Source organism: Heterocephalus glaber, unplaced genomic scaffold (assembly GCF_053883595.1).
Source record: "Heterocephalus glaber isolate CG9 unplaced genomic scaffold, H.glaber_assembly_v1.0 deba00000122, whole genome shotgun sequence".
Taxonomy (NCBI): domain Eukaryota; kingdom Metazoa; phylum Chordata; class Mammalia; order Rodentia; family Bathyergidae; genus Heterocephalus; species Heterocephalus glaber.
The window spans coordinates 32,596,562-32,621,980 of record NW_028258138.1 but is presented as its reverse complement, the minus strand read 5'-3'; positions in this window follow the sequence as shown (position 1 = coordinate 32,621,980).

The window sequence follows — 25,419 nt, the reverse complement described above, 5'->3', positions numbered from 1 at the left end:
GTTCCCTTCATTCTCAGGGCCTCCTCAACCTGGCCAGTTAAACAAATTCCAACTACATTGAGGAATAGCAGTGGTAATTTGTGATAGCTTTACCTAAACTGTTTTGTACATTAGAATCCTGAAACTGTAAAGGATGAAGACAATGAAAAAAATTCAGGGGGGTGATACTTTTATCCTAAGTGAACTATAATCATCTGGTTAATTGCCCACTTTTAGATATGATAATTTTTATGCAAAATTCTTGGTTACCAATAGTACTTAATTTTACCACTTTAAGTAGAAAATAACATTTATTAAATTCTTTATGAAAAATATTCTTTTAACCAAAATATTTGTTAGATAGTTAAGCTTCTGAAAAAAAGAGTCAATCCTGGTAACTATATAGCCAGGAACAACATCCGAAAAATACCCACAGTGGCTATAGCTAAGTTACTATGACTTGTTACTAACTTTCTCAGCACAGAAATCATGGGCATCCTTGGTCACCTATATGCCTACCACTGTTTCTGAAAGCTGATGTTCCCCCCAAATTAACAGAAAATAAATTCCACACATCTGCTTTTGTTCTAGTCATCTGTAAAAGAGCTTAGTGTATGCACATTCCTAGGGCTCTGCCACAGAGAAGATAGAAACAAATCAGAAATGCATGTTTGAAAATGAACTCTTCGAAATGAGGAGCTGTTTTAGGTTGTCCATCTCCAAATATAGGCAAATATTTTGCTCAGTACATTTAAAAGGTGCTTAAATTGCAGGAGAAATTACCTTACTGTTATTAATTAAGCTACCTAGAAAGTAGAAAACATTTATTATGATTAAAGGGTTTTAAAACAAAAAAGCAAATAAATTTCTGCTACCTTTAACAAAAGCCTTACTACATGTTAAGAATTCTTTTATAACAAAATATAATTTTTCTTAGACATTGAATTTTTTCTAAGGAATTGAAATTGAAAGATTCATAGAGATATAATTTACTTTTGCAGTACTGTGTAAATTATCATCTGCTGAAGGAATAATACACAAATAAAATATGTATCCATCTGAATAATAAATGCTAAAGTGCTGAAAAAATGTTTTGAATCTTCTAATGAGCTTACCATGCCTCATAGTTCCTTATTATGATTTTGATTATTTACTTCTCAAGAACTCTAATCTATTGAGATCTCTAAAAACAGCTTTGGGGCTTCTGGATTTTCCATTATAGTTTAGTTCAAGTAGGTCATTTACCAGTAATAATCAGAGTTCTTCAAGGTCAATTTCTTCTAGAATAATCTAGATTGATTTTTAAACTCATTTCTACCCTTCTTTGAACCATGTTAGAATCTGACTTTTATACTGTTCCTTCTCACCAGAATATATATTTAACAATATCTGATATCAAAATTGAAACCTGTTCACATATTGCATTTCTTGAAGTATATAAAATTGTTCAAGAATCCTCCTGTGATATATATATATATATGTATGTATGTATCTATCTATATATGTATCTATATATATATGTATGTGTGTGTATATATATATATATATATATATATTTGTACTGGGGATCAAACTCAGGCTTTCCAGGCTGGTGCAGCACCACTGAGCTACATCCTACATCCCTGGCCCTCCTGTGATATAATTCTAAAACATACATTTATTTTAAAAACAGACTAATAATTAATAGCAAGTAATAGAATGTTCTGGCTTAAAAATACAAGTAATATAATAAATCAATATTCAAGTTTATACTTTAATATGATAAAAATCACAAATACTTATGATGACAATTTCAAAAATCTAAAATATATCACATGTCACTTTTCACAAATAACAGAAAAATGTATGTGCATCATCTTGTACAAGTGTATATTCTTGGGACATTTTCCAGGCACAGCTTTCCACTTGTACTGAAATCTGCCTGACATTAAAATACATTTTGTGCTGCAAATTTTTACAAGCCATTGGTAATTGAACAGGAATTATTCTTTGTGATACGGGACCTTGAATATCTTTGAGATGCAAGGGAAAGACTTTAATTAACTCCTTATAAATTTATGATGTGACAAGATATTGTCCGTTCTTTTTTTGCAGGAGACCTCCCAGAGCCAGGAGAGGCTCAGTGCCAGCCATTAGTTACCTTTCAGTGGCAGCAGAGCTACTGGAAAGTTGAATGGAACCGACCACATCATGCTGCACATAAGGCCAACTGCATAAAATATTAATCACTTGAGCACCACATGTGAAATATTACAAAAGAGGAAGTTAAAGAGTAGGCAAAAAAATCACCACAGGATGCCATACATTAGCACTGACAAACTATTCTTAATCTCTAAAGCAAAATGTGGTGACCCAAACCCACATGCTAATAATTTTCAAACTTTTGTCATGGTTAAATAATGACCTAGTCACAGTAGGATACCTGATAAAAAAGGAAAGATTTATTTTCTAATGGGAATAAGAAAATGAACTAAGAGCTAATATGATGATTGAAATAAATTATCAAAAATAAATCAAAACAGTAAACTGGCCATTGTGCATTCCTAAAGATGAATGTATAATATCACTCTTCTTCAAATATTAAAATAATGTTAGCTTTATGATTTAAGCCAATTAATCTCACACAATTGGTACAATAAGTAAAATACTCTTATATTGTCCACAATTTACAATTAAGTACTTGCCACTTGTGGAAATTATTGTATTCATCCTAGGTTTTTCCAACTAAGCCATTGGAATTATTTAATTGAATGTTAGTATTTCTTTTTTTTTTCTTCAAGGAGGTTTTAATTTTGTTCTTATGAAGATGATATTTCATTTAATTGCACTATTCCCTAATGAATATTCTCAAAAAGTACTTTTTCTGAAAGATTGAATGGTGAAATTTTATTAAATTCATACATATATCAATCTTATAATTAAAAACTCAGGGAGAGGTTTTGCTAAGAATAAAGGTATTTATTTAGAAAAAGTGGAGGACTGACACGGAAGGGAATATTCTGTCATAGTAAACAATAGGTATGTTCAGAATGTATGAGACAAAAGAAACTTTTTAAAGACAAAAATTAAAACAAATATCCCTGGCCACAGGGACTCATAACAAGAGTGGCATCGGTCTGACATTTGCTGGGAAGATATTCTAGTAAAGTACTTTTTCTATCATGTCTTGTTCCCCTTTGTGCAGGTCTGTGTGTTGGTACAGTGCATTTTAATGATTACTATTAGACAAACATGTGAAAACTTTTACTCATAATCTTTTTTTATGTGTTTTGCTATTGTTAATATTTACACAAGGGACTGCTTTTTGATTCCATAATTTTCAGATCACATAATAATAACCTGAAGGAGAAAATGAATAATACAGAATTTTGATAAAAAATGAACTAATCCAAAAAACAGACTTGCAGCAGATGATTTATGCTTTTTTATGGCATGTATTTTCTTACCCTCAATAATGTCCATACATAAAATCTTTCTGTATTTATATAATAAATGTGAAGCATTTATTATAACAAAGAAAAAGTGAAAACTTTTAGGTCAATAATCAGTATTAAGGACATACCTGTTCAGAGTTCCCATCAGAAACTGCATGAATTTTCAGTGGTTACTAAAATTAAATATAATGGTAAATAGAACACAGAGCCACATCTATGAAGATGCATTTACAAGTGCATCCGTGAAAACAAAATTGAATGGATTTGAAATGATGAGGTGGTGGGAGATGAACAGGAGAAGGGCTATTTGGGATATGCACCAATAGCATTAATGATTGGCAGTTTAATGAGGCTTAATGGACTTAAATCTCCCTTACTGGAGTCTAAAGCACCTTCCCTTCTGAAAACACAAGGCTTCTAGATTGTTGATGCAATGTACTTATATCTTTAAAAAAATTCTTAACTAAAGGCTTCACTTTCTTTTAAATTAAAAGTTATGACTGGATGAATTAAAGCAAGTATTGCCCTACTTAATGGAAATTAGCAAATGAAACCATTAGTTCTGCAAGTTATCAAACAGTATTTAAACATGCACAACAGATCTAATGGTATAATAACAATAAAGTCACTTATACTTAGTAGTTACTATTTGGAAAGGACTATTGTATGAGTTTTATAGGAGTTCAATCATTTATATATTAGTAATATTTTAATTTTTTTGATAATCTCTCCCTCTCCATATATATATATACATACATTGTATAATTATATATTATATACTATATACTATAGTATATAATACAATATATAATCTGTAATATATAATATGTATCTAAATTCACAGTCTACCATGGGGCTCTAGGTTGCACTTTTTTTTTTTTTGGTACCAGGGATCGAACTCAGTTTCTTGCACTTGTGAGGCAGGTGGCAGAACCACTGAGCTAAATCCCTGGCTCTTAGGTTGCACTTTTAACCACTGCACTTTACAACCTTTCTAGGGACACATTTAAGTGAGTTTCTTCCTCTGAAGCTACTTAACCATCTAGCATAATAATAAATATTTCCAAAATTTTAAATGAAATAATTATAAATTATTTATATAGGCAAAATTAATAATAAAGTAGAAGTAGTAGTATTTCCTTAAAGAGAAAATATTAGGGTACCACTTGGTAATGTAGGCCTGAAATCATGATTCAGTGATGTAAAAAACAAATTCAGTCTATATGAATGGGAATGGATCTACTTCGTATTTGTTTATATAACAATTCAAAGTTGAGAATGTGTCAAAGGACAGACATATCTCAGCACTCTGGGAGGCTGAAACAGGAGAATCGCAACTTTGGATTCATCCTGGGCAATGTAGCAACTTACCGAGATTGTCTTTAAAAAATAATAAAGTACTCCCTGGCTTCAGCCCTCCTCCTGTACAACACACTCCCACAAAATCAATCCTATCTGTACTAAGATACATATATATATATATATATATATATATATATATATATATATATATATACACGATGGGGTATAATTGATGGCAGTTTCTGCTATGAGTGTGACACTTTTTTCTGCTTGGGAAATACTGTTTTCTAAAAAAAATATTAAAACAAAACACCAACATTGCATAAACATATTTTGAACAGCTAAATAGTGATTTTCAAGTTGAAAATAAAAGCAAAGTATTTTAAGGGAAAGAAATACTATATTAGGACTTCAGATTTAAGAACTGTTGTAAGCCTAATTGATAATTTTATTCTACTAGTATTTGGGAAGTGTCTATTCAAATTTTATACTTCATTTTCATATTAGTATGAAAATATTCTTTATATGATATTACATATATTTGGAACATGAAATTGTCTATATTTAACAAAGTTTATCTATAGGTAATGGCTATTTAATGTATTTCAATTTAACATATTTCACATTGTCTTTGTTGGACCAAGTAGTAGAGACACATTTTATTTTAGATATATGAATGTGATTAGAATTGGAATGTGTTTATTTTCTGATTTTTCAAAATTTAATTTAAAAAGTGGCAATGAAGTTGTGGTTTTATTTTGTTAGATATACTTTAGCTGTTGTTACCAATAAAACTTGCTCAATAAACTAGAAGTGCATTTCTTGTTTACAAGTACAGAGTAGTTGCTCCTAGCCTGTAAGCAGCATCAGTTAAATATACAAGCAACTTCACCTCTGGTCTATCTTCACCAAAACTTCATTATCATTGAGCCACTTCTACCCTAGAGAAGTGAGTAGAGATGCTAGCAGAACACACTTCTGAGAACACTGGCCTCCACGTGACCCATATCTTAGTTGCTCACATTCTGTTGAACATCCTATGCAGGCATAAAACTCTATCTAAAGACTAAGGAAGCTAGATCATATAATCTGAGTGTCACAGAACAGAAAATAAACCTGGATATGTATCTGGGAGGATCTATTATATTGTCATATAGGAATATTCAATATTTCATGTATAATATGACATATTTTTAAAGCTTACCAAAAGTGATTATATGGTTTTTATTAAGAATTATTAGAAGTTCCTTGTTCATATTGTCATTTGTAAATAATTAATTTACTTTCTTAACTAATGAAACTAACTCTTCAACAACAGGTATATGACAATTATTACCACTAACTTTTGCAGTTGACTTAAAAAGGCCAAATAGCATGAAAGTTTTAAAATATGACGTCAAAGTAAGATATTTTATTTTCTTAGAAAAGGGGACCTTGAAGATGTATAACTAAGACTATATCGTTGAAATAGTGTTTTTGTATTTATAATTACCATTTTATTATAGATTCAGATTCTAAATGGAAAAATTATGTGTCACAATTATAAATCTACAGGGGAAATTAATATGGCAGATGATGCAAATTAAAACACAATTAAAATATAGAACAGAAAAGTAAATGGATATATACAGGCTATATCTTCAAATTAAAATAGCTTTTGATTTATCATTTTACATACTGCCTTCTCTAAATAAATGAATGTGTTATAATTTTATCTGTGAGTGTACAAGTACACCAATATTTCTGAAATGTTTTTTATTCCCCAAAGCTTTCAAATTAAATAGCATAGGCCTCCAATCCAGGCTCCTAGGGCAGAGAAGCTCAGCCGGTCCCAGCACCCGGAAGGAAGCTCCCCCGCTGCCATCCCAAGCTCCTAGGGCAGAGAAGCTGAGTCAGTGGGTGCCAGAAGCACCACCCCCACCCTCTGGAAATGAGAAAACACATAAATGAGCCTCAAAAACAGAGTTCCAGGTCAGGTACAGCAACCTCAAAGGGAAACGAGATGGAACAGTCTGATACTCAACCACCTGGACTCTCTGAACTGGCAACAAAAGAGAATCTGGAAAAAATGAAATCAGAAATAATTACGCAGATAACAGCAAAGGTTTTGCTCATGGTGCAAGACATGATTAATAAATCTAGAGAGGACACAGATAAAAAAATAGAGGATCTGAGGAACATGATGGAATCTCAACATAGGAAAAAAATGGAATCCATAAAACAGATACAAACAGATTTCCAAGAGATTCAAAACTCCATCAAAAGTCTGCACAGCAGAATGAACCAATGTGAGGATAGAATTTCACATATAGAAGATAAGACTGCAATTAGTGAGGAGGAAAAGAAAATTTGCTTTAAAATTGTAAGAGAACATGAGAAATCAATCCAGCAGCTGCTAGATGATGCAAAGAAGAATAACATAAGACTGATCGGAGTCAATAAAGAAAGAGGAGAGAGCTCAGATGACATAAAAAAACTGTTCACAGAAGTGATGGCAGAAAACTTCCCAAGGAGGGGAAAAGAACTTGACATACAGATAAGTGAGGCATATAGGACTCCAGCTAGCCTTAATCAAAAAATATCTACACATAGGGATATAATAGTTAGGATTCCAGAAATCCAACACAAGAACAAAATTCTACAAGCAGTGAGAGAAAAGAAATAAATCACATACAAAGGAAAGCCCATCGGAATCACAGCAGACTTCTCAGTGCAAATCCTCAAGGCAAGAAGAGCTTGGAGTGATGTATTTCAAGCCCTAAAGGAAAACAGCCTCCAACCCAGATTGATGTACCCTGCAAAACTATCTTTCAAAATTGATGGAGAAATAAGATACTTTCATGATAAAGAGCACCTCAGGAACTTCATAAATTAAATAGCATAATTGGACAACATTCACCTCATAAAAAGTAGTTGCTGGGAGATGTCTATGTTATTTTGTTAAAGTGAATCTTGAATGTCCTTGCACATTTTTTTCCCTTGCTGTTGCTTTTATTTTTGTTTTTGCTTTGAAATAGAACTGGCCGTTTACACTGCTTGTGATTAAGTCTTTCTTCTTTTCATTATTTCTCTCTTTTACAGCATTTAGTGGAGATGAACAGACACACTTTGATCTCAAATGAACACTTGATATGGCTTAGGTATTTCATATTTGACACATATGGAGAACATAGAGATTGACAGCATAGAAATGTAAGGCGGGGCAATTTGCAAATTTTATTTTAAATGCACAGGTGTGAGTTTAGTCAACCTTCTCCTGGACATAGCATACTGAACAATGCTTAGTAAGCAACTTTAGAATGTTTACAGAATAAACAGATGAACAGTCTTACTCAGGGTAATTAATATTTAAGTGACAATGGGATTATGGAAAAGAACCGTTTATTGTAGAAATGTTTTATCTGACTAAACTCTTTTATCAGAAAACCTAAGAAAATCATTTATATCATTGTAATGAAGATTACATATGAAGAAGATCCTTTTCTACCCACATTTTGAAATTACCCTGTTCAAGATTTTAGAATTACTAAGTAAGAAGGTATACATTTTACTGAATGAATTTTGTGAATACAGTTAACTTACCTGTACTATTCTAATATGGCTTTGCTAGAAGTCAATGACTTTGCTAGAAAGTTCTACATAAATGTCCTAACATAATGTTTTCTTAATCCAATTGATTTTTACAAAAGAAAAAAATAATCTAGCAATTACATATGTTTGTGTGGAAAAGATATATATCTTAAGACTTTTTACAAGTTTTAATAAAGTGTTGTAAATTAAAGAATTTAATTCAAGAAAAATCCTCTAAATGTTAAAATATTGAAATTTATAGAGAATTTAGCTTATACTTTCAGAAGTGTATTTGTCTACGTGTGTATGCATGTGTCTATGCATTTTTTTGTACCATAACTACCTTAAAGATCTTTTTACTTGCTCATTCTCTCACTATGACAAATGTACCAAAAATATAATTCTATGTCCAAATTCCATCAAATGTGTATAGCAGTTTCTCAACATTGACAGTTCACCATCTATGAATCAAAATAGAAAAAATATTAAGTAGTGTTATAATAATCAAGCATTTTAACTATGAATGTTTATCATTCACAACAATCTCTTGATTGTTAGCTCTTGAAAGATTTTCATTCCCTTTGTCATAGTCTTTACCATTCTCTAATAAATAATGGCATTGGAAGTTACTTTCTTCACCAACTAGTATCATATTATGAGGGCATAATAACTAATCAGTCAAAACACAAAATAAATTTTAAAAATAATATCTGCATAGTATATAAATTATATTTAGATTGAGTTTATTATATATATAGGTGTATATGTGTATACATATGTTCATATAGATATATGTATCCATATTTTAGACAGATTTTTTAACACTTAACATTTACTTCTTTATTCATCTCTTAGTCAGCCTTTTTAAAATATGTTATTCTGGTTTTCCCTTATTTAAGCTCCTCAAATTAGTCAAAATTATCTCATTGAAAAAAATCACTTCACAAAATAGAGTAGTTGAGTGTTATGTATTATATTGTTATGATCAGTTTCTTCAGCTTTCTCCTAGTACTTTTCTTTCTTTCTCACTTGTTTAGTTTTACTATTCTTCTTAACAAAAAGCAGTCTGTTAGTGGAGTCCTGCAATTTTAATAGAAATTAATGTTATTACTGAAAAGAAACCTTTTGCACTGGAAATTGGTGAAATGCCAGACTCTTGCTTAGTGGAATGAATGAAGTATATCAGATGCATAATGCATTTATTCCTGACTCATGGAAGGGGATTTGGCTTTCTTTTCTATTTCCCTGTATGAAATGTAGATAAGGATGGTTGTAATCGGGCCTGGGCAAAAATTCAAGGTGGTTGCCAAAACACATGTCTGTCTGACTCACAAGGGAAATGATAGCCTTTATCTTTAAACTCCCCAAATTGCAAATGTTTTATTTCAATCTTCTTTCATCCTGATTCAATTATAATTGCATATTTTTTTTAAATAATGAACTATACACCTACTGCCCAGCAATTCTTCTTTCACATTCTTTGATATATTCAAAGAATGGATGTAATGTTATATTTGGTTTGGCTTTGTTTTGTTTTCTTTGGAAAATAGATTAAATAACACACCTCTAAAGCTTGAATTAATTATTTGCCAAAAGCAATATTTCTTGTCAATGATAGTCTTGGAAGAAAATTTATAATTTTTGGCTGGGTTATAACATTTTTCTCTGCAGTTACTTGAAAAGAATAATTTTAGTTATGGATATAGATTCTAAAACTGTAGTCAAACAATTTTTGCCACAAATTTTGCTGTCAATCTCAAAAGATTATAATCTAAATCAGAATGAACATAACCCCATATATTGTGTAGCATATACAGATAATTAATGCTCATTAACAAGTTAACAAGAAAACTAAAATCTAAATGTAGGCATACTGAAATTAAATTTGCCAAATTAACTAAAGGACTTGAAAAGCTCTAGAGTAGAAAACAATAACCAAATATTATTTTAAGCATTTGCTCTATGACAGGGATTCTTCACATCTTGTATTTGAAACACTATTCTTAAAAAGCCATCTTTGTAAGGTAGGTAAAATTGTTATCTCCTTGGGAAAAGTAGGATGACAGTTTAAGTAATATGTCTGAGCACGTGGCTTTTATTGAATTTGAACTAGTACATTTGACTAAATTTCACTTTTTGGCAGATAACTCTGTCCAAATTGTAATTTACTAAAAAATAACACAGGCAGTGATAGGAGATACTAAATCAAAATAGATAACTTGTAGAGATGACTTATTGGAAGAGCTCTATTTAACTAAAAGAATATAGGTATGAGGATAAGATAAATATCTAATATTAGGAATTGTCATGGACCATTCAGAGAAGTTTTGTGGGTACATCTGTCACTTTTCAATTTTGTTTTCAGTCTACTAGCCTAGACATTGATGTGAATGGAAACAGTGTGAAGTAATTGATACCCACATAACAAAGGCATTGCCTGCTACCTGAAAAAGATATTTCATTTCAGCTGCAGAATCTTTTTAGACATTGCTTTATAGGGAAGCTGTACAAACAGTATAGAATTCCTTTTTATGTATAAAAAATGGATATATATTGATCATAATTTATAGCAGGAACATATAGCTCTCACATGGCTGTGTCAATAATTACTAAGTTCTCCCAAGAGAAGTCTCTGATTTACTCACTCTCATGATTTTAGAAGTGGTGAAGGATTGTAAAGTGAGAGGAGATAAAGTCACAACTGTTAAAATGGTCTTTGTGTACTAGTTAAATCTCTTAATAGAAAAATAATATTTTCAGGGTTTTTACAAGATAATGTGACAGGACTGTGAAGCTTCCATATCATATATATATATATGATTTTATATGATTATATATAATCATATATATATATAAGTGCATTATAACTATTTTCACTTGACAAACTGCATTATTGATTTGCAAGCACCTGGAAACAGAGATTACCTATAATTCCTATCACACACAGAGCTTCCCGAGCACAAGCCCTTCATGAAATGAATCTACCTATAATAGAAGAGTAGAAAACTTTATTCTCATGTTCAGACTTTTTGTTCTAATTTCATAATGCGTTATTCTTTCTGGAAAATACTAAGTTGAATTGTGTTATATACATATATACATAGTATATATGAACTCCACCACAGTATATAATCTGAAATGGAATTATGTTAATAGTTTACAAAAAGTATTTCACCTCTGGGAATCCCCAAGAAAACTTCAGGGAATCTATTTGCTCAAAATAATTTTCATAACAATGCTAATATGCTGTTTGTTTTTTTCATTATGTTGCCATTTGCACTGATGGTGCCCACAGTCTGAACAACTTAGCAGGAATCAAAACAGCAGCCCCAAGGCAGTATAAATCTCCAGTTTTTACCAACACACACTCATAGAGTTGAAAATAAGTCTATTTCACTTTAAAATGTTCCTAATGAAACAGCCAAAATTATTTAAACCTTAACTCTTAAGCATCTTTTAAAAATTCCATGTGATAAAATGGAAATCATATATAAAGCATTTCTCATGTATCCTACAGTGTAACAATAATCTCAAGAACAGCATATTAGGCTACTGTTTGATTTTTTTGCTGAATTAGCTCCTATATTTCATAGGCTTGGCAGGAACTTAGCTGCCTCCTGCCTCAGCCTCCTAGAGTGCAGAAGTTACAGGACTTTACCAATGAACTTGGCTAAAACCGTGGAGATTTAAATTTTGGTACTTCACAATTAATTTCTTGACATTCAATAAATGTGAATCAGGCTTTCACTTTAAAAAGCATAGTTGAGAGTTTTGATGTCAAACACAGATTTTTTTGAAACTATGATATTGACCACTTCCTATTTTAAGACATTTTATATGAGATCGATGGTGTAATTTTATTTGATATTTTGTTATGAAATGTATCAATACTAGAACTCAGTAAATCAATATTTTCCAAAAGACTAATATATGATGCTGCATAATTATATACGGATGAGTTATCCATTCAAAGAATGGAACATAGCAATGCATTTTAGCAGAATCAAGCCAGTATGAAAAGCATACTGAGGTGGTTTCAGATTACACATTTAAATAACTCTGGAAGAAACTACTCCTCATAACGTTTAAATGTAGTTTCATCAACCAAGAATAATGTCTCAATTTATTTACAGACATTTAAAAAATAGATTTTCCATTTACATAAATGGGGCTACAGTTTCTTTATTATAGTCACACCAAAGCAACACACTGCAATATATCGACTGGAGAAGAAGATATGAGAGCTGAAGAGCTTCCATTTTGGCTGAATTTTAGAAAATATGAAAATGCAAAACACTCTTCCTATTCAGTTTTTGTTTTGGGAAAATATATTTACTCTTTTATAAAATTTGTTATTTTAAAAGAATTAAGTATTTTCAGTATAAGTTTTAGTAGAGAAGTGATGTACAGATATAGACACAAACAGAAATATGATCTATGTAAGGAAAAGTTCTTAGACTCCTTGATACTTTTAAGGGTTGAAAGTTCCTTAGATTAATATATCTGAGAAATATAATGTATGATATATGAATATTCTTCAGTATATTGTCATGGCTTCCTCTCATAGTAGATTTATAACTTGACATGCACTTAAAAGGCTTATTAAAATGCAATATATTTATTTTATATCTTCTAGATCCTTTTTTGCAACACATCATTATTAATAACTTTCTATTTCTGTTTATTTGCTAATTTGTTCTTTTTTTATGTATCCCACTGGAATGTAAACGCTATTAGGTTGAGAGTTTTGCTTTTTGACTGCTATAACCCCATGGTCTAAAACAGTGTTCAAGTAATAGGTATTAAATGAATGAATGAAAATTAGTAAACCAGTAACATATTAAATCTCTTAATCTTACTTCATTTGGCATATCCCTCCCCATTTACGTATTTGAAGATAACATTCCCAGCTAAAAATCCTTATTTTTTCCTTTTCCCGAGAGGTTCAGAATAAAATGTCTTAAAGCATTTAAAATTCCTGGAGGTCCATACAAAATCACATCACCACTCCAGTCCCACACTGATCTCCAGATCCATAATCACTGTCTTGTAATGTGTAACTGGAGAATGTGGAACTATCTGCAATAACTGACATAATTGATTGTTGATAACAATTTCTATGTTTAGATACCCTCTTTATTGTCAAATGAAAAATGAAAACATAAAGACATTTTTAGCCTTTAATAATTAATATTTTAATGCTTAGCTTGAGCAATCAAATAAATATAGTCTTAGTAAAAACTGCTGTGAAAAAATAATGTAGTGTGTGGTTGGAGAGAGTAACCATAACGTGGGTATGTATGTGTATAATGTGGGTGAGGAGATGATCTTTTGCAATATACCCAGATAAAAAAATCTAGTTCTATGGGCCGGGGCTTTAGCTCAGTGGTTCCGTCTCTTGTGTTGCAAGCGCAAGGACCTGAGTTCGATCCCTGGTACAAAAAAAAAAAAAAAAAAATCTAGTTCTTGAATGAAAAAAGAATGCACTTGAAAACCTCACAGGGCTCTAACAGTAAATGAAGTCAGCGAAGTAGGCAAAGTCTTGGTGTACTGCCACGAGTGTGGTAAATAAGCACAATGGAGTACTCCTCAGCCATAATGAAGGATAAATTTGAGTCATTTGTAGGAAAATGAAGGCACCTTGATTCTACAACTCTTAGTAAAATAAATGAGACACAGAAGTTAAATGTTCCAAAAAATATGTAGATGGGGGCTTGAAGAAGTAAAAAGAATTAAGATATGTTATTTACATCTACCAACTCGTCATTATAAATATAATTACATACTGTAAACATGTATCAATAAATCTTTTAAACATAAAAATCAAGCCAAATAATTTAAATATCAAAATAAAAAAATAGATGATAGAAAACAGAAGATAGATTGTGGAGATGGGAAAGAGATCTAGGAATGGGAGACATAGAAAGGAAGAGAGAGGAAAAATTAAAGAATTAAGATGTGATATGTGTATGATTCAAATATTCAAAATGAATGTATTTGTATATGTGACAAACATACTAATAAAAATGAGTGAATGACTGGAACTAGTTAAGAGGGATGAACAAAATATAACCTGCAGTCAGACAGGCAGGCCAGGACATCATGTAGATGCATGCAGACCTCCAGAAAGGGTTTTAATTATATTCTAAGCACAACTGGAAGCCACTAGAGAGGTTTACTCAGAGGAAAGACATGAAATTATTTACATATTAAAAAGTTAAAGGACAGAGAGAGGAATGTGAGCTATGTCATTCTGCATAATGTAATAGTTGATGCTGAAGAGAATGGATGTGGTCAAAATTGTCAACTTCTTTGCATGTTGAAGAATAGAACTTGTATTATGAGGGTTCAGATTTGAGAGTTCATTACATGCATGAGAAAAAAGATTCATAAAAATCTCTACTAAATATCTTTTGTTTATATTCCAATCAGGTAGGCGTTAAATACTGCTAAATTACATACATAGTGTGTGCTCACACCTATACAAATATATATTTCAGTTTTCACAAATACATCTTCAAGAAAACTTATAAAAGAGGAGGAATAAAGTTGCTTATAGAATACACAATTTGGGTAACTTTCATTTTACATTCCATTGTATTCATTGCACCCAACAGAGGTGTGTAGAAGTAGTTTTAAAACTATGGTAATTTTTATAGTGTAAGACCTATAAATAGTTACAGCTGTGGATTCTAATAAAATTGCTCTCCCCAAACTCAGAAAGACTGAAAGGAGGATATTATATACATAGGGCCGTACAGGTGGAGATTGCACCAGACTCTGCTGAGATACACCTTTTCATCTCACCTTTGTTATTATTGTTTGGTATTCTTTATATACTCTTGGGCCAAAAGTGCCTTCCAGTTATCAAGAGGAGTATTTGTGCGAAACTGTCCTCCCTAAGAGCACCGGCATCCATTTTATGTGCTCCCATCTTCAATCTCTTACACTAGATGCTAGAATCAGAAATTTAGAGCTGTTATCTCTACCATTCTTGCTGCATTCTGAAGTGAAGGTTTCCTATAAAGCTCACTGTCATCTAATTCTATCTCAAGAAGTTAGGGAGTGGTTGCATCTACTCTAAAGCCTTCACGGGTGGATCTCCTCTCCTACTTCTATACACTTAGTCTGGGAAGATTTTAAATATGTCTATATTTCACCTAAATTTGAGAAATGATCCCAGTGAAACTCTATTCCTTTTTTTTTTAAAGGATGTATTTTAGAGCATTTGGAAATGGAAATTTATACTACCTTATTCACCAATAATTTGAGTTTATTATGTCAATTCTATGTATTTCAATTCAGCGCAGCTCTAGATCCAGTCTTTCAGGACATACCTCAAATATTTTGTGTTGCAAATGTCTGGATCTAATAAGTTCATTTTCAAAAAGATATCTTGCTGCCAATTTAAGAACAAAACAAGCAAATAACTTCTAGTAAACTTAATAACAATTCATTGTATAACTGCTTCCTTGGTAAAAGAATTAAAGTCAAAGGCTCATGGTCTCAAGCAACTGTTAATAGTAAGTAATTACTGAGAATAAAAGAAGTGATATTTTGTGTTTAATATGCATATATTGGTGTCCAGTACTGGGAGAATCTAATCTATGTTCAAAAAAATTTCTAAAACCATTAGGTAGTCTTGCAGAAAATATGAATATTTGAAAATGATTTAAAATTATAATGAAGAAAAAATATTAAATATAATAAGTATCACCACATTGACAACTTTCCATATAAATAATGATAATATTATAGAAATTTATGTTTTAGAGATATTTTTTCAAATTTCAGGCATTTTACATTTGAATGTATAATGATAACATCCACTGAAACTGTAGAAATCCCTGTTTTAAGATTTACTTTCTGGTAAAAGGAGAGAAATTTAAAGGTTAATAATTTAGTACAGATTTTAAATATACACAATTACTTTTATATTAAAATAAAAATACAAAGAAGGGAAATTTATGAATAAAATTAAGGTGTACGATAGCTTTCTAGAATGCAATAAAGTGTGATGAATCTTTTTATCATCAAAGTTTTATATATTGCTAACTGCTTTACAGCTAGCAAGAGATCACCATTATGAACTGATATAAAACTTGTCACTTTTTAATGCAGACAATTCATTTTTATGAAAGCATCCATCAACTTTCTTGTTCTTCATAAAACTTTTCCTAGCCTTATGAATATTTTAGTTTTCATGAACATTTATATACCAATTATAAATGTAAATGCTTTAGACAGTGGATATTATGTAAAAATGACACCCTGTTACAAACTGGTATTTCTTTGTTAATCTTTAAAACAATATCACTGGCACTATTTTTATAATATTGATGACCACTACTATGTTTTATATCACTCAGATAATGTATATTATTTGGAAACATGGGCATAAATGTTATTTTCTTAGCAGTGTACTATAAATTGATTTATTGATATATTTTAAAACATAATTTTTGGTAAAAATTGATGCAATAACTTTTTGCATACATTTTTGCTATGATATCACTAATATTTTCACTAGAATTTAAGGCCAATCAGTAAATATGTTTTCTTTCCTCTGCTTTCAAAATATACATCAACTTTTCATGCCCTAAAATAGTGTTTCGTAAACTTTGTCGACAGAAACATTTGCAAATCATATTGAAAACAATTGATGCCTCACCTTTATCGTCAATGTGATAAATATAAATTGCTAAAGGAAGACTCAACCTTCCCCTCGAGAGTGTATGTTTTGTTAAATAAAAAAAGTATTCAAACTAAATCATTAGTCTAGAGAATAAAATAATAACAAACATCTCAGTTCAGTGTATTGTACACTTATTCAGCCTCTAGCCTAGATTTTTAGCAAATCAACCTTATATTCTCTATATGAGAACTGTCTGACTGTCTTAGTCCCTTTTGAGCTGTTATAACGGGCACCTGAGAACAAGCAAGTTAAAATGAAAATAAATTTTTTGGCTCACATTTCCAGAGACTGGAAGTCCAATATAAAGGCAATTATCAGAGAGGACCTTTTTTTTCTGTGTCATCCCATGGTGGAAGAGAGGGTTACAGACAGGATGGAACCCTCAGGATCAAGCCATATTTTGAAGGTCATATCTTTTAATACTACCACAATAACAATGACATTGTAAATGATCTTGAAAGGAATAAATATCCAAACAATAGCATTCACCCTACACAAGCTAAAATATATTTTAAATCTTAGTTTTCCAGATACATTCCTATTCTTTCCAAGCTACTAAAAAAGATTCTGAAAGATGTAAGAGACACCATAATCCTGGTATCCTAATTACATCCTTTGATATTTATTTTCATCTTATATCATTGGGTTTTTTAATGAAAGAAAATGATGTGCAAAGCATTGGAGGGAATCTACAGATACACTATATTGATCTTTCTAAAAAAAAATTGTTTTTACTGACCCAGTTGTAAATTAGATGTCGTTCATGCATGACCTTTTAGGCAAAGGTTACTGAAATATATTTAAGGTAGATACAGTTAGGGTTCATTCACAAATATGCTGGCTTTCTAAGAATGAAGCAATAATCCTGTGTTTCTTTATAAACCATTACTTTCATTTGATGTCTTACATGTAGTTTGATCCAGATTGCATTAGTTCTAGAATGAAATCATTAATTTTCAAACACATTTAAGATATGTTCTACAATACATTAAAAAACTAATTTTGTAAATGAAAACCTCAAAACATCTAAAAAAGATTTATTAAGTATATGAGCAAAAAAATAAAATTTAAATGAAGTTGTTTTCAATATTGAATATATTTTGTAACATAAAGATATTTGGATTTTTAGGAGATTTAGCCTAGAAGTTTTTATTGCCCTTCAGTCTGTCATGAAATGTCATTGAAATATTTTTTCAACATTTTTATATCCATATCAAGGTAAAAAAAATTTATATAGTAATATATGACTGCATTCATGACAAGTATTCATATTTAAAAACAAAATCTCATGAAGTTACCAGATTTCTATCCTTAGAGTATTCCACAATACTTAATATTAAAGCACAAATTTGATATTTTCCCTGAAGTAATGTCAGTACCCTGTGGTACTGACCGAACCCACCAAATAATTAACATGACGATATTTTTAATTAGTATTTGTCTTTTTTAAATTTAAAGCTGAATCAAGATGTTGAAAGAGAGCATAAAGACACAGAACAGAGATTTAACATATTGGAGGACAAGGATAGTGTGAGTATGAGAAATCAAGGCACTTCTAGAGGTTGACTTGAGAGGAGAAGAAATATATTAAAAAAGAGGCAAACTCTTTAAAATTCTGCCTATCATGAATTGTGACATGGTTGCCCTTTTCTGACATACTATACAGCCCATTTTATCTTTTTCTAAGCAAAGAGTAGCAATAGGAGATTGAAGCTTTAAAATCATTTCTATTTTCAATAAGGAAAAAATAGCACATTGTAAAGTATTTGTAGCTATAGCATTAAAAATATGGATGTTTCTGCTGAGTAATGACTCCATTTTGAACTAGAACAGTGGATAACAATGAAAAGAAAAATTATAAAATTCAAAGAGCTTGGTGATTTATATTCCAGGAGTGGAACAAAAAGGATTTTACCTGGTGAATAAGAGTCTACACAGAACACCCATTTTATCAGAAAAAAAAAATTCAAAAATTAATAGAAAGTAGTATTTTTATATGCATTATCCATTTATAAACAAAAGTTATTTTCCTAGAAAGCAATAAAATATTGATGTTTTTCTTCTGAACATCTTAATTTCTTGACTACACTTTTCCAAAGAAATCTGTATGCCAAAGGATCACAAGCTCTCTGGGGCAAAACTGGCTTATAAAGCAAACATTACAACCAACTTAAGGCTATCTTCTTTCTTATTATGGTAGAACTATTTATTAAAACAAAAAACATGGACCTTTGAATAAATCTCTACCTTTTCTTTCTCTCAAATTCAGCCAAAGCTCTGAACCGCTGCCTTATAAAAATAGACAATCCACATTAAAATTTTAAAAACTCATAGAAATATATTTGTACAGATATTGGAGAGGAGTAAAAAAAGACCAATATAATAGAATACAGAAAAGAGATTAAGAAAAATAGATTTGGGTGTTAATACGTAACTAGAAAAATCATATATGCAAAACTTTCAGTTAAATGATTGGACATAATACTGGAATATGTTTACTTTAATGTAATTTATAAGTTGCAGTTTTCTGATGGTTTAAGAATTCCATAGCTAATATGACTGGCAAGTTAAGTGAATAATTTGGGTTAATTTTCTACTTGAAGTTTGAAGCTACAACTAAAGTTGTATTTCTGAACAGTCACTATCTATTATGAGTTCAAACATGTCTTGCAAAAGTGAAATGTTGGCAGTCGTACACTCCAGTAACTCAGAATGTGACCTTGGAAAGGGACACTTTACAGGAGTAACCAAGTTTACCTCCTGCCTAACCCAAAAGGATCATCGATGTGATTATTAAAAGGAGAAATATATACAGAGATAGACTTGCTGAGAGACAAAGGTCTGTGAAGGGGCAGTATGATAAAAGTGCACACAGACAATGGAGTGATGCATCTACAAGTCAATGAATGCAGATGATTGCCATTAAATCAGCAGATGCTCACAGAAAAATTTGTTTTTATAGTCCACAGGAGAACCAAGCTTGGTTACACCTTTAATATGTATTTTTAGGCTCCAGAATTAAAAATAAATAATAAATTTCTGTTGTTTTAATCCACTAAAGTTGTAGATCTTTGACACAGATGTACTGAGAAACTAATGTGTCATGTGAGTAAATAAGTTTTCATCAAAATTTTGGAAAAACATTTCCCTAAATAGCCATCTAACAGTGTTAATACTAATTCAATATCATTGCACAGGAAAGAATTATAGCAAATATTATTATAAATATTGACATTCTGGTCACCATTAAAAGCTTTGAGCACCTACTTAACATTGTGAAAAAGATCTAATTTGAATTTGCTCTGGTTTTACTGGTGCTAAAAAAACTAAGCTGCAGACTTAATCATGTTCAAGCTGCCTTATAAACATTATAAACATTTCTGCTTATGTTTAAAGGCAAAAGATTCCAGTCCTTTGACCTAAAGTTTAAACATTGTATACTATTTCCCCCTTTAATATGCAAACAATTTTCCATTTCTATGAAGATAGTACAAATAAAATTAGAGTAATATAAATTTCTTCCCAAGGATTGTTTCTTTCTCAATCTATTTTCTCAGAGGGTCCTTGAACTCTTGAAAATTAGTTGCCACAACATTTTGTCGTATCTCATTTAGTTGAAAAACAAACAACAATAAAAAAGAAATGACCTCTTTACATTTTTTCCTAAAGCAATTGCTCATTTGGCCATTAGGTTCTTCTCTCCATTCATAAATTTAAATCCACAGAAAGTATATTTCTGCTGCAGAGAAAAATAAGTAAACCTACCAAGAACCCAATGTTTCTTTTTTAATTCCAGGGAACTAAATATAAAAGAGAAGAAAAGCATATTCATGAGATCATCTTTCTGCTGACTGAGTTTCTTTATCATTAACTAGAATTCTGATCCTACTACAGATCCTAAGTTTTTAGCAGTTAGAGAAATGTGGGCTTTTCAACATAAATAACTCACAGAATTGATCTCATCCATAACACTTATTCTTCTGCCTGTGTGTCAGCCATCATTTTGTCTAATAAATTATACATAACTATTAATCAGTGACTGGCAATCTCACCTCTGAAATATTAGTAACAATGACCTTGTTCTCATATTCATTACTAAGAAAATGCACTTAGAACTTTGCCTTTCAAAAATTTATCATACAAGTGGGAATAAAACAACACAGTATTCATCTTCACAAGTTAACATTTGTAATGTTTCATTCCAATATCTAGGCTTTGAGAAAGTTACTTGTGAATAATAACAAAAGTTTTGAGAAATAGAATATTTGAATTTCATTTATCGGTTTATGCATTTATTATAACAGAAGTTATTCAACATCTTAATTAAATTCTGGCTTGATCACTAGCATTTGGTTATTTTAGGCAGCTTTAGCTTTACAAGATTTATGTTGTAACCAAAATTTTATGCTTTACTTAATTCAACCTATAAAAACCTTCAAAATACTGTATACATCTAGAATTGCAAATCATTCAGATAGAATGAGTGCATACAGATTATTGTGGTCAGTTCTTCAGACAGAATGCAAAAAAACAGTGTTGCACAGCAAAAAGACCCATGGCAGCAATGTGTTTATATGTGCACCTGAGTGGGTGGATGAGTGTGAAATTTTGAAGGGATAAACACATGAGGAGAAGCAACTGTTACTAGGAGAACACTAGGGAATTTTACTACAATCATAATAAATGCGATTTTTCAAAATGCTGATCAACATCAAAAATCTCTCTTACATGTGGCATTCGTGTTTGTAAACTTGAAATTTTTGTAACTGCTGCAAATTCTTGAAAGACACAGTGCCACTTCCATTATTTGACTCAGTGAAAAGATGAATGAAAAGAAAATGTAGATAATAGTGTTAAAATATAAATGTATATTTTATATATAGATATACAATGTTGTCCCTTGGCCATAGCAGTCATAGGAGCTTCCTCTTCTTTCCCTCATTTTTCTCTGCTCTTTTTCAGGAAATTAAAGTTTCAGCATCTATGTGAAATTTAACATGCATGCCAATCACATGCAGTTTCTGCATAAATTCAGAATTTATACTTCTAGTCTGTGAGAATAAGGTTGAGTAACTGATAACTGGAACAAAGTATGCACAAATAGTTTTCTCTGAAACCTTAAAATATATGACATTAAGTCTGCAGGGATAGCAGTTTTGAGAGAAAATGTGATTAATTTAATCATGGAAATATGAATTTGCAATACTTATGGAAATGGAAGTAAAGCTTCAAAGAGGGATTGAGTATGGAATATAGACTGGGCAATCACACACTTAGACTGTCAATGACTCTATAGACTTTATGGAAAGGGTGGCTAAAGGTGGTTGTATGAGGTAAGGAAGAAAAAGTTAGAATTTATAAAGAGTTTTGTATTTAGATGGTAAGCAGAAAAAAGTCCAACTAAGGAGATATGCTTCATGTTTAGAAGTCAAATACACTGAAATCTTGCTTCTCTGTATCTTCCAAAGAAAGTACAAGCTAAGCTTTTGCTGATCACATATTGCCCATGAAACAGAAGCTAGAGATCGAAAGAAGTGGCATAACAAAATGCTTTCTGGCGACAGGTGGCTACATTGACTACAGCCAAACATGGAGGTTAGTTTCAGTGGTGGCTGCATTTGTAGGAGCAGCAAATCCCATGGCACCAATAGGCCTCACCTGGTCCCCCAAAGCAAAGCCATTCTTTTGGTTTACCATGTGTTCAGTATGACTTTGGTTTTGATTTTGGCTGCATGGCCTCCAAATCTGGCTCACTGGGTCACCGGGAGATCCTATGAGCTATCCAGCATTTTGCCTCTGAGTTCTTTTTCTGGCGTTAGGTTAGAATCAGTTCATCTTTTTGCTTCTACGAACACATACAATCAAGTCTACATTAGCCATCATTTTGGGCTTTAATATTTTATATTACCTTAACATACTTTACTTTATTCCTTTGTAATGTAAATGTATGTTTTCTGGGTATTTACTCAAACTAAAATGCATTTATATTGACTTTGCTTGGAAGTGTGATATCCTTTCCGTTCACCAACTTTTATTCCATAACACTTCGGAGTTTGATGAAGAATACCTAAATAAAACTATAATAACATACTGTCTTTCATTCACTCTTAATAGTATTCACTCCACAGGCATTGTTTTCTACTCTAAATTCACATCTCGTTCTGGTTAGTCATCATTATTGACTCAGAACAGTGTTGTGCTGTGTAATATATATCTGCCGCAAAAATCATTCTTCTTTAAGTCCTCTTCACTTGCAGGTGCCTGATGAGCTTCAGTCTCCAACATGCAGACACTGCATTTTCTGTGATTGTATTGTGCCATATTCATGAATGCTCTTTGGGTAAAAAAAAAAATCATTCCAAACCAATAAATCAAATCAATAAATAAGTTAATAAATCTCTTTTGCTCTAGAAACATTATCAATCTCTAGTTGAATGAATTATTAGCCCTTGTCCCTACCTTTTGGACCTTTTGAATCTATTTTATCTACTATTAGATGCTCTTTTGGTCCTGAGTCAATGCTTACAATAGATAACACACTTGACCTTAGGCAACTTTGAGAAATATTTGACCCTAGAGGTCAACTTCAATGCACTCTATTAATTTTAAGAGACTTCTGTAAGGAATGGAATATGTTCATGATAGTATTCAACAGTATTTTGAAGTTTAATTTGAAATCTTATATAATACACACACACACACACACAAGGACATAGTGAAATTTATTGAGATATTATATATATTATGTAGATGTATATTAAAATATATATAGGGCCAGGGATTTAGCTCAGTGGTGCTGCACTTGCTTTACAACCACAAGGTCCTGAGTTCAATCCCCGGTACCAGAAAAAATGAATAAATAAAATAAAATAAAATGTATATAATTTCCAATGACTATGTCAAAATTTTATAGTTAATGAGTATTTAATTATTGGTTCAGAATTAGATATAATTATTTCATTCCTGTAAACAAATTTAAGGTTAATTCTATTCTTTGTTGAGTATTAATAAATTTTAAATTTGAATAAAACAAAGTAGGATTCAGTTTAAAGATGTCCCTCTTGCATATTAGTCAAGAGAGTTAATAGTTCAAGTACTTAATAGTTCAAAATATTACTCTTGGACTGCAGATCTTTATTCTCACTCACCTTAGTACTCAACCTCCCATTGGCTCCTCTCCCATACTTCCTGCTCTCCTGTCCTCTATAGTCACTGCCCTATTCTGTGTCTCTAAAAGACTCATTCCTGCAAATTGCCTTGCTGAGACTCACTGGCTCTCTGGCTTCCAGATGGGCTTGTCCAAAGAGAAGTTCAGGTGGAAGATCTGAGAGTTTAAAGATGGAGTTGATATTTTACCTCCCCATTCTATTCAGGCATCAGCCTTGTATCTACTCAAGTTTGGCTAAAGTTCATGTAAAACATCAGTTCTGTGGTTTCGGCTCTCAGCTAGCTCTAGTGACACAGTCTGCTTTCCTTGACCCTTCAAGTCTGTAGGTAGCTACTTCCTTCTGCTGCTGCTACTGCTGGTCCTTGAATGCCTGCCCCTAAATCATTTATCAGTAACTAACTTCTCTTTAAAATCCCCAAAAAGTATGCCTTCTATTTCCTGCCAGTATATTCACCATTTCAGGCTGTACTCACATTAAGAAATAGAAACAAGGATGTAAATTATTTTTTTCAGTGGTTTAAAATATGGTCATGCTCTCAAGGACTCAATGACCATTAATTCAATTCTCAGCGATTCACAAATGACTGAATATTCACTTGCTCTGCTGTGACTCTGTAATTTACTAATTATTTCTGAGAATATTTTCACTCTTCTGCTTCTAGTTTTTATGTCTGTGGTATCCCTTACTTCCTCTCTATGATCTGCTTCTGAATTTTCAGAATGGCAAAAACAGTCAGAATTTCTTCTAGGAGATACTGATTGATTCTTGCCTCATGAGTTACACAGCATGTTTTCATTTCATAATATATAAAGTAAGTTTTTCTGATCCCTGGGAAAAATAATATTAATCATTGTTTAAAATAGCTATTAACCTGACTATTCACTTAGTTTTCTCATCTTACAGATTACTTTATGGACAAATGATATTTAAAATAATAATAACTGAACTTATTCTAATAAAATATCCTTATTTTTTTTTCATTCTTTGAGGGTAAAAAGTTAATTGGAATTTCAAAAGTTCTAAGAAGAAGATTCGTGCTCTGTTATCTGGTTTTACTCCTGGAAAAGTTAAAATCTTCGGGCAGTTATGCTTGTGCAAACATTAGCACAAATTTTATTCTGGTGTGGTTTTCGTGGGTTTATACAGTATTCATGATATTCACAGAGATGGTGGATGGGCATTGTGCTCAGGGACTGGGTATAAAGCCAGCAGTAAAGGTGAATGATTTTGTTACATGTATAATTTTAGTACTCTTTCTCTTGCTCTCTCT